Here is a 12,032-nt window from a genome sequence, read left to right as displayed (position 1 = left end):
AATAGATTCTTTTCATAAGGCAAAGAATAAAAGGTTCAGACATCCAAGAGACAGAGGAATTTTAAACAATTTGAATTCATATCCAAAACAACATTACGTACCAATCATGTTTCTTGCAATCAATATTTTTTTCCCCAACAATCTGCTAGTGAGTTGGTTTTCTTTAATTTACAGGTCCAGCAGAATACAGACCACCCCACTATCTTCTACCCTGTCCCCACAACCACCTGGAGGGACAGACAAATAGACATACACACAGAGGCAGACCCTCTCAACATGACTTGTTCTCTGCTTCTCTCCCTTGGCATGCCTGCCTTGTATACCTAAGATGTATACCTAAGATGATTGGCAGGGATATCATCCAATCAGCATTTTTCCTTATGGTTTGGAGCACTGAGGAAGGTTTTTTTCTTTCTCTAATAGAGATATTACAAAGTTGCAAGCAAGCAAAAATTATGTTGGCAGAGAAATTTCTATCCTGGCAGTTTTCAAAAATGATAGAAAAACTTCTGGAAATATTTTGTATTGGTATTCTCTTTCTTGGACTAGAGCAGCCTAAGACTTGAGTGCCATGTCTTTCAAGTAAAAATTGAGAAAGTCCACAGGTTCAGATGGGAAGACTGAAGTCTCCCACCTTTGCAAGGGTATTGGGGTTAGTTTATGCTCTTCTGTAGCACTGGCTAGTGGAGCACCTGGAGTCTTCTCTCATGTTCTCCAAGATTCCAATCTCCCCAGCAACAGTCAAGCAGTCCTGGTTTTTTACTGAATAAACAAATATGTCTGGAGATATTTTGATTTCCTCAAACAACTCTTGTTTTTTTTGAGACAGAGGCTTGCTTTGTTGCCCAGGCTGGAGTGCAATGGTGTGATCTCAGCTCACTGCAACCTCCGCCTCCCAGGTTCAAGTGATTCTCCTGCCTCAGCCTCCTGAGTAGCTGGGAGTGCAGACCTGGATAATTTTTGTATTTTCAGTAGAGACAGGGTTTCGCCATTTTGGCCAGGGTGGTCTCAAACTCCTTATCTTAGGTGATTCACCCGCCTTGGCCTCCCAAAGTGCTGGGATTACAGGCGTGAGCCACTGCACCCAGCTAACAACTCAGTTTTTAAAAAGCCACAGGGTTGGCTCAACTATTTTGTGAGCTGATTTCAGAAATAAAACTTTTATTTCTTAGGTTTTGAACAGATATAGAAAAGAGGGAGTAAATGACATTATAATGGTGTTTGATCAAGGAAATAGATTCCATTTTGACAGTCTTGGAGGACCTAGAGAAGATCAAGAAATTCTGTTATACAGAAATGTAAGCTATTTTAATGACACCAGAAAATCCAGAGTGATAGTTTGCAACTAGCGTGCGCCCTTGATTAGGCTGAATTCGAAGAAGTAAATTTGCATGAAAATTCTCCAGATGAGACACTACATTGTCACGTTCGTTGTAAATTACTTTTTTTTCCTGTTACTACAACCTGTGCCTCTTATGTCAAAGAAAAAAAATTAACTATGAGATGGTCCTTCTGTTGTTTGCCTGCCTAGTGCCTCACTGTCTTTCTCACATTTCAGGATGTTGAGTAGCATCGTTGGATTCCACGTGTTGGCAACCTATCACATTGGCTCAACACTGAATTTACAAGAACCATGTTGCCTAAATTCTACATATGAGGGAAAGAAAGCAAGATTTCCATCAGTCTGTGAAACACTAAACATGAAGCAAAACAGTAAAATCATTCTAAAGCTATTGTTCTCTACATCGGTTGCTTATTAACCTTACCTAGGGAGTGCCAGGTCACACCTCATATTGATTAAATCAGAAACTGTAGGAATGGGACCCAAGTATCAGTATTTATTAAACCTCTCTCCCTCATTAGCACTAAGGGAACACTGTCAGACTCTGGGCCTAGACTCACTAAAAGGGAAATATATTAGTTTGCTGGGGCTACCATTACAACGTGTCACAGACTGGGCAACATAAACAGTGGAAATTTATTTTCTCACTATTCCGAAGAGTAAAAGTCTAAGACCAAGATGTCAGCAGGCTTGATTTCTTCTGAGGCCTCTCCCTGGCTTGCAAATGGCCACCATCTTGCTATGTGCTCACATGGTTGCCCCATGGTTTGTGCTCAGTGTTCAGATTTACTCTTCTTCTAAGGACACCAGTCATGTTGGATGAAGGTCCAACAGTCATATTGTATAAGGTCCGTACGACCTCATTTTAGTTTAATTACCTATTTAAAAACCCTATCCCCAAATACAGTCACATTCTGGGGTACTAGGGATTAAGATTTCAACATGAATTTAGGAGGAACCCAATTCATCTTATAAGAGAAATTATCACACGTAAATGATTCCTGCCCTTCAGTTCTCCAGTTTTGCTTTTGCCACCAGTCAGCCGCATTGCTGATATCAGTCAGGAGATATTAAGCTACTAGAAATAGTAAAGAAGAACACATAGTGAAATAAGTAAGACAGAGGCCGCTGAGGCTCCAAAGAGCTTAGAGTCCAATTAAAGAAACGAGAGGTAAGCATTGGAAAATCTCTGTAAGATCTCAAGTGGTATCAGTTAGATACAGCTGTGTGAGATGTCGTTAATAAACAGAGCCCGCACCAGGGCCATGGAGAAAGAGGAGGAGGCTGCAGGTGTACCAAGCAAGACATCATGGGGAGAATGAAGAACAGGTTGGGACTGCACGAAGAGAGCTTGGATAATGCCCTTAATTTAAAAGCTGTAGAATCAGTGTTGAGCAGCTTATCAACTAGGTGTGTATTTAGAAATCAGGGATGAGACAGAAAGGAAGTTTGTGGCTGGACTATGAATAGCTTTAAAAAATCACAGGCTGGCCAGGCCCAGTGGCTCATGCCTGTAATCCCAGCACTCTGGGAGGCCAAGGCTGGTGGATCACTTGAGGTCAGGAGTTCAAAACCAACCTGGCCAACCACGGCCAACATGGTGAAATCCTATCTCTACTAAAAATACAAAAATTAGCCAGGCATAGTGGTGGGCAACTGTAATCCCAGGTACTCAGGAGGCTGAGGCAGGAGAATTGCTTGAATCCGGGGGGCAGAGGTTGCAGTGGGTCGAGGTCATGCCACTGCACTCCAGCCTGGGTGACAGAGGCAGACTCTGTCTCAAAAAATTTAAAAAATTTAAAAAAATAAAAATCACAGGCTATAAGGTATGGCCAATGTTTTTAAAATGGTTTTTTGAGCTTGGTAGTAATTGTACATATTGTAGACCCTTAAATTTTTGTTGAGTGACCAAATAGTTGATAAGAAGTTTTCTTCATAAAACATTTTCAGCTAATGCAGAAACTGAATTTTAAAAAGCAACTTGCAACTCAGGATAATATATCCTGGCAAAATAGATGCTTAAAGTGTTATGAGAAATAATGAAGGGGAACTTTATAACTGAAGACTCAATAAACATCACATAGTGAGACAGCCGGATGCGTGTGCCCCAATGTGACACCACGAGGACCTACTCAGTAATACAAGCTCTTGCCAAAAATCAAACCTACATCAAAGCAAGCTTATAGATCTAAGTAACCAGCTTGCAGGAAACGTGGAAGGATACAGAAACATGTTAAACAACATTAACCAAGTTCAGAAAAAGGGAATTCTAGAGGGCTAAGATGTGGTTTCTTCAACAAACATACAGCATAGGAAGAAATGTGGAATGTGAAAATGTTATAGGTTGTGAAACTTAAGCCTGTCAAATATCCTGTTTGTAAGGATTTTGGATCCTTATTCAAACAACCTACAGGGAAAAAAATATATATATATATATTAAAAAATAGTTTTAAATCGGATAAATACATATTATATATAGTTATATAACTATATAGTTATATATTATATAGTTATATATAATATACATACTATATATACTATACATAATATACATTATATATACTATATATAATATACATTATATATAATATATATTATATATGACTTATATATTATATATTATATATGACTATTATATATTATATATGACTATATATAACACCTAGTTCTTGTTGGTTAGAGTTACATAGTGGGTTAAACAATATAGTATCTGAAACTCTTCTATAAATACCCCAGAATAAAGGGGGAAGAGTAGATAGAACAAAATAGGCAATATTTGGTAACTGTTGGAGCTAGGTAATGGGATCATGGGAGTTTATTTTGGTGTTCTACATTTAGGTACACTTGCATACTTTTACAAGTTCAAAATATAATAAAATAGTATTTTTCCAAATTATTGAGGTATGGCTGACAATGCTAAAAGACAATAGTACCTTTATAACCAGAAATAATGTGTAAAATAGTTTGGAAAAGGAGAGCATGAAGTCAGAAAAATCAGTTAGGTGGTGTGGTGCTGAACCCCTCTTCACCTCAGTAGGGAAGGCACCAGGTTCAAGAGGCCAGAGACCCAGAGCCAGCGAACAAGACATGGGATACGGATAGCTTACTAACAGGGAGGTCCAGTAGTGACAGGCTAGGCAGAACTGCAACTGCTTGCAAAAAGCATGCATTTTATATAGCATCTCCACTCGCTGTCTCCCCCTAACAACTTTCACCTAGCAACCTTTATCTAACCCAAAACAGAGGACCTCCATCCCCTGTATGTCCTGTGTTCCTATAGGATTAGACAGGAGCTCAGATATTTCTAATAGGTAAGGAATGAATCTCCTGGTTGGCCACGCTTGGAACTCTAAACACATTCAGGTGTGTCTGCCACACAGCTGGGCATTGGAACATGAGGTAATAGAGGTGAGAAAACAATTTCAAAGAACGAGCAAAAAGCAATAAGAGACGTTTTGGAGACCAAATTGATGTGACATTATGAATGGAAAGCTAGGAAAAGGAAAATATCAAAGATAGATACCATGTGAAGCCTAGGCGGCTGGGTAAACAAAGCCATTAATAAAACTAGATAGGTGAGTGTTTAGGAATATAGCAATTGTTATTCACATCTTTTCTCAACCCCACAAGCTCACTGAAAGGAATCAGTCTGACTGATCCATGAAAGAGAGAGAGGGGGGTGGAGAGGAGTGCTCTATTAGAGGAAAGCAGAAATGTGGCATCTGACTGCAATTCTGAGCTTTCTGCAGAAGTAGAATGCACAGGGCAAAGACTGGGGACCTGCCTGCATGCATAGCCTTGTGTCAGAGAACAGCCACAGGATGCTGAGAGCAGCCATGGGAGGACTTTTGAGATGGGTTAGAGCCCATGAGCACCAGCCAGCCCAGCAGTCACATCCTGGCAACTCGTGTTCAGCAACAACATGAAATTGCCAGAAGAGCGTGGGAAACATTGTGACAACAGGGACTAAGCCACCCCACTTTTTGACACCCGGAAGTTCAGACTGAACCTATGGAAGAAATGGCTTACGGATAGCTTACTAACATAATGTTCTCTACATAATATTCTCCCATAATGGCTGAGATTAGGTTTCCCACCAGACTAGATAAATCTGATTTAAAGAAGTAAGTGTGATGCAGAAAGTCAGTGCTTACCAAGTATTTCGTGTGGTCCCCTCCACTCCCCAGACCTTCTTGCAGTTAGAGTAGAGCCATGTCAGTGGTTCTGGGGAACGGACCGTGAATGGATGTGACGTGTGCTCCTCGACGGCTCTCTTCCCAGCACAACAGCTTTGGGGATTATTTGCTCCAGGTGGAGTTGCTGCAACAGAGGAGGGCCACCTGGCCCAAATCAGACTTCACAAGGGTGAGGAATAAGCCTTTCCTGTTTTAGGTCACTGAGATAATGGGGTTTTACAGTTGCACCAGTTAGCATTAATTATCCTGAGTAGTACAGAAAAAAATGAGATACATTGTGTTCCCAGGTTAGTAAAATGCACCCATTCTCCAATCAGGGCAGTGTCATATAAAAGAATAAGCTGTTTCAAAGGAAGATACAGAGTTCAGTTACAAAAAGTGACAAATGTACGTCTGGAGTTTAAAAGATATAAAGAATGATAAATCATATATGTAGAAGATATCATTGAAATCATGTCCATGTAAAAATAGAAGACAAGAGAAGAAAATAGAAGGAAAGGCAAACGTGTGACTTCCAAATTAACCTCAGGCATAGAAATCCAACTGGGAAAGAGCACAGAGGTGGGAAAGCCTTTTATGTGCTGATGTGTGTCCCTGAAAGACCAAGGAGAGCCACCCTTCTGAGCCCCTCCACATAGGACTGTTATGTAAAAATGGAATAAAATCTTTATGTGTTAAGCCTCTGAAATTCATTTGTTACAGCAGCTTACCCTCGCCTACCACTAACCTATACAGTTGCTGCTACTGCATCTTTTGGCTGCAGCAATATGATACCTGAGCTTCTATCCAGGAATCAAGAAAAGACCACCAAAATTACCAGATGCAGAGCCACACTGCACCTGCTAGATCGTCACAAGTAAAATGGATGTGTCATCTGCTTCTGATTCTCCCAATTAATTCACTTCCAAACTCAGGCCATACATCTGTGCATCTGATTGGATGAATTTGATAAACATCTGTAATGGCAGCTGAAAGGGCATCTAGGAAATGTGGTTTTTGGCTTCAGCAACCCAAGGATTGGAACAGATTAGGGATGTGCTGGGCTTTTCTAGGGAGACTATGCAATTGATTCGGGACTGTTCTACTCTCACACGATTCCCCCTAATCATGTGGAAACCATGGGAAACCCAGAGAAGTTGTCTCCCAGCATCTTTCCCTTCCAGTAGTGATGGCTATGAAACTCACTGTTTATATTAACCATCCAGTCCCTTTTTAAACATTCCTGTCATAGTACCAATCAGATTGTTTTTGTCTGAATATTCAGTGGACTGCAATTCTGCTATCATGAGATTATGTGTGATACAGAAGATTTCTGGAAAATAGCGTTACCAGTATCCTTACTAAATTCATCAGTCAATTTTAATATCTCCAGAAGGCACACCTAGCATGGGGCTTCTAATGTACCATTTAATATTACTCACCAGTTTTGAAGAGTTCTACTTCCCTTTTTTTATAGAAAAAGCCAAAATTTTCCAGTTGTCCTCGATAGAGATCACCTCACGCCACAGTGTTTAGAAAAATACTTATTAAGCACCCACTATAGCTATTAGGAGCACAGCAATGAGCAGACAACAACCTGGTTTATATGGCCTTTACCTTCTGGAGCCTTTCTATCATAAAAGGTTTGCTACTTTTGACAACACAAATGTATGTGGCTAAGAAAGACATCTGAAAAATCATAATATTTTATTTCACGATCCAAGGTAACTTAACTGAAAAGTGACAGTTGAGAGGAGGTGCACAGCAGGTATGAATCTGGGTCTGGGGAGGTGGAGGAGGTGCTCTCTTGAGAAGTTTTGCTAAGACTCCATAGCAGACGTTGTTGGTTCCCACTCATATCCCCTTGGCATATTCAAAAGGTCACTTGCAGATGTTGCTCATAAACACCACAAGATTCCTGTATCTCTGCCTGGGGTCTTATCTGACTGCATTTCCTGACAGAGAACCAACCCTAAGAGTATACCCTTGTTAAAAGATAATTTTCTCCCAAAAGGTAAAATGATGACTTTCATACAAAAATAAAATGAATGAGTATTTACATATTTATTTAACTCATTGCTTGATGAGGGAACTACTATTAAGATGTTACAACTGGCTCAAAGGAGAACTCAAAATAGCACACATATATCTAGAAGGAGAATCCTGGCATGAATTTATAAATAAATGCTATCTTGGTCTATTTTATGTTGCTATAACAGAATACTTGATACTGGCTAATTTGTAAAGAAAAGGAATTTATTTCTTACAGTTCTGGAAGCTGTGAAGTTCAAGATTGGGCAGTTGTATCTGACAAGGGCCACGTGCTGTGTCATAACATGGTGGGATCACATGTGAGAGTGGTGAGCAGGTGCTTGCAAAAGAGAAAGAAAACACAAGGGGCGATCTCTCTTTGTAACAACCCACTCTTGCAGTAACTAATTCAGTCTCATGATAGTAAGAACTCACCTCCGAAGAACTGCATTAATCTCTTCTTAACAACTGATCCCTCATGACCCAAATGCCTCTTAAAGTTCCCTACCACCCTTCAATGCCATTACACTGGGGACCAAGACTCAAAATGAGTTTTGATACCATAACAGGTACAAAACTGGTCACTATCCACTGGATAACAGTCAGTCGTATTCACTACATTCCTATGGGCAAAAATCATTTACATTGCTATCTATTTTCTACAACTCAAAGAGTTGTAAAATAACTCAAGGACAATGAAAGGTGGAACTCACCTGGCTAGATGAGCTAGGTGAGACCTCCATTCATCTTTTGGTGCCCATTTCAAACTCATTCACAATTTCTCCTGATGTTCTCAACCATCAGGAGAATGAAGAATAGAATTTGGTGGCTATATGTCACAGCTTCCTTGTCCCTTCATGAGATAATTCTGAGATGTGTTCCACACAGCTTCTCAGAGTGTCCTCAATGAGATTGAGACCCATCAGTTCATAGCAGTAAATTCAACAACAAAATTCTTTGACTTTCCTGCCTTTCCCAGCTCACTTGCCCATTCCCTCAGAGTACTTCCTGGCATAGCATTTCAAATAAACTTAGACCTAATCCTTGGCTCATGGTCTGATCTGCAAGGAGCCCAAACTAATACAGATACCCAGTTCGTGAACTTAAGACACTGCCCACAGATTGAAAGAGGTTTTTATCTTCAGAACCCACTCTCAGCATATAAGAAATGAGAAGTTCCATGATAGGCTCCACCCATTCCTCCCCTCTCCACATCCTCCATCACCACCACCACCACCACCACCACCACCACCTTCCAGAAGGTTGCCCCAGCTGATCAGCATCATTTCCTAATGAAGAGCATTTAAAAAAAACAGTTAACTCAAGGGAATACTAAGCTTGTCTGTCTGTGTATGCTGGCATCCTGGGAACTCTGAGGTCAGTGTGCAGACTTGCAGAGCTCACAGGTGTTCCAATAATAACTAGTTAACTAGTTTGTTTGGACATTTGCTGCTTCTGCTGCTACTTTACCCACTTCCACCAACATGTCCAGCCTGGGAGTGGAAGGTCATAATATCCATCCACAGACCCAAGATGAGGAAACTGTACATTAACATGGAGAAGTGTATTTCCTAGGCCGCAGCTCTGACAAGGAAAAGTGGCATATTGTATTCTGAAAAAAAAATCTAAACCCCCTTTATTTTTTCAATTGTGTTGACTACAGGGGATGGATTGGCAAGATATGAGCCATCTTGCTTCCACTCTCAGACCCAGCTGGCTTCTCAAAAATACCAAAAGATTCCTGTGTCTCTGCCTGGGGTCTTCTCTGGCTGTACTTCCTGACAGAGAACCAACTTTCATCTCTGAATTCTATGTTAGATATTAAATAATGGTCCTTAAAGAGAAAAAAAATCCCATGCGAATAAGCAACAGAGTTCTAAGAAACCTGCCAGAGAGAGAGGTCAATTTTGTAAATAGAATCAATATCATCTCTATATCCACCCAATCCAAAGGAAGCAAAAACAGGCCATTTCTTTACCTCATTTGAGGAAAAAAAATGAATATGGCTCAAAAGATAATGGCTACCTTGCTTATGTCCCAAAAATGAAAATAATACAGTTAAGTATTTTTAGGAATGAAAAATATCCTAAAATTATTTAAAATTTCTTTTCTGCCTTTCTGAGTATATGATGCTTGAGTTATTTATTTTTTATGGAATTGGGAGTAAGGCATAACTAGGATGCTCTGGAAGGAATATAAAGTGCATCTGACATTCAAAAAACAGGATTTTATAGCAAGACAATAACATTCCAAGCCAGGCAATTGCCATTATAAAGGACTGTCTAAATTACTTTATTTTCCTCTTTAGAACATTAAGGGCTAGACTTGAAAGAGGTGAAAGTTTGTCTATTCTAATGTCAGGGAATCCTGTGAAAGAAGGGTTAAGAGAGGGATGGAAGGAGAGAAAGAGCAAAGACTACATTAGGTAAGTAAAGCTAACTGCAAGAGCAGAGCTGAAGGGGGATCTTGGCCCTCACTCTCTCATTTCCCACTTAGGACCTGGAAAGTGATCACCTATCAGGGGATCCCTCCTCCAAGTAGGGAACAGCCAAATACACTTAGTGAACTGTGTGTGTGTGATGCCAACAACCACTAGAAATTGGATTGACCCAACATTCAATGTGAAGTAGGAAACAATAGTCTTCCCCACCACTCCATTGCTTTAGATTTGAGAGCCATACTGGTCAAAACTCTGTCATATCTTGGTTCTGTGACCTTAGACAGGCCGCTTCATTTCTTTGAGTCTCTGTTTCCTAGTCTGTTACATGCAACGATTCCAAGAAGTTTTTAAAAGGGACCACTGTGAAGGGGAATTGGGAGTAGCGGGAAGAAAGAGGTCAGCAGATAGAGCCTCATGCTCTCCTTCACTACTGCAACCAGAGGAGCTCCCTTTTGTCAACTGTATATACATTCATGTATCCCTTTATGACCAGGTTACAATCTGAAAAATACATCATTAGGCAATCTGTTCTGCAAACATCACAGAATGTACTTACATAAACCTAGATGGTATTGCCTATTACACACCCAGGCTATATGGCATAGCCTATTGCTCCTAGGTACAAACCTGTACAGCATGTTACTGTATGTGGCTGTAACACAATAGTAAGTATTTGTGTATCTAAACATAGAAAAGGTACAGTAAAATTACAGTATTGTAACCTTATGGGACCGCTATTGTTTCTGTGGTTTTTCATTGCCGAAAACAGTATTATACGACATATAACTATTGGGTTTCACTTTAAATTTTTATTTAAAGAATATTTCAAGGCTGTTTAATAATAAATTTAATAATATTTATTTAATTTTTAACACAATGGTTAGAAACCACTGGAGTAGATGACCTTCAAAGTCTTCTCCAGGTTTCACTTCCCCCAGTCCAGACTTCCTTTGCAGCATCTCCCCCATTCTTCAATCCCTCAGTGCCTTTCCATTGTCCTCTGGCAGCTCAGAAGCTCTTGGAATGAGCATTTACCACAACTGGCGTTCCACCTGCAAGCATCTGCTATGGTCTGAACATCTGTGTCACCCCAAAATTTATATGTTGAAATCCTAACCCCCAATGTGATGATATTAGGAAGTAAGGCCTTTGGAAGGTGATTAGGTCATGAGGGCAGAGTTGTCCTGATTGGGATTAGTGACTTTATAACATAGAGACAGAGAGATCCCTCACCCCTTCCACCAAGTGAGGACACAGGGAGAGGGCCCCGTCTATGAAGTGGTCTCTCACCGGACACCAAATCTGCTTGCACCTTTATTCTTGGACTTCCCAGTCCCCAGAACTGTGAGAAATAAATTTCAATTGACAGTTTATAAGCTACCCAATTTATGGGATTTTGTTACTATAGCCTGAACTCACTAAAATAGCACCAGAATCACTGGTATTACCTCTAGGCCCAGCAACAAAGGCACAATGTCTGTGATGACTGGGGACTTCAAACCCTGCTTCAGCACTATGGCCATGCCAAACCATTCCTGTTGTTAAAACAGGAAAACCACCTGATTGGGATTATCTGCACCGGCTTCAATATTGATGGTGATGACTGTGAGCCCTGGAGCTGCATTACAAGGAGAATGGACACTTCTCTCTGCAAGGGAGGTTGTCTACTCTTTCCCCCTTCTGGCCTCACCTTGCCTTCCAACTTCCCTCCCCCAGAAAACAAACAGACAAAAACAAACAAACAAACAAAATCTTTAGTCTTATTCTAGAGGTGCATATGACTGTGTTTTGAATATTAGCCTTGGCATCCTCGTTCCAGAAGAACTCTGACCATTTCTTGATTCTTCTCCAGACCATTGGCCCCAAAATATACTCACCTTCACAGGAGCCTTCTTTAGTCAGCCTTTAGTAACTAATGCAGTAAGATATATTATAATGCTAAAGAATTAATGAAGCTTTGTACTGGAGGGGGTGGAATAATTTGAATTTCCTGGAAGTTTTCAAACTGCATCTCCCACAGCCTCAAATATTCTGATACCGCTCT

The 12,032-nt window shown here is 40.4% G+C and overlaps 1 protein-coding gene across 1 annotated transcript in view; it reads left to right on the top strand.

Annotated features, from left to right (window-relative positions):
* Window positions 1-1,668, top strand: part of LOC105491762 (FRAS1 related extracellular matrix 2) — a 223,377-nt gene extending 221,709 nt beyond the window's left edge. Inside the window, exon 25 of the transcript XR_011614885.1 lies at window positions 1,559-1,668. The gene's annotated coding sequence lies outside the window, so the exon portion shown is untranslated. The remainder of the gene's footprint in view (window positions 1-1,558) is intronic.
* The last annotated feature ends 10,364 nt before the right edge of the window (window positions 1,669-12,032 follow it).

Source organism: Macaca nemestrina, chromosome 16 (genome assembly GCF_043159975.1).
Source record: "Macaca nemestrina isolate mMacNem1 chromosome 16, mMacNem.hap1, whole genome shotgun sequence".
In the NCBI taxonomy this organism is placed as follows: domain Eukaryota; kingdom Metazoa; phylum Chordata; class Mammalia; order Primates; family Cercopithecidae; genus Macaca; species Macaca nemestrina.
Note: the sequence above shows the minus strand (reverse complement) of the source record. Positions and strands in the feature narration are given on the sequence as shown.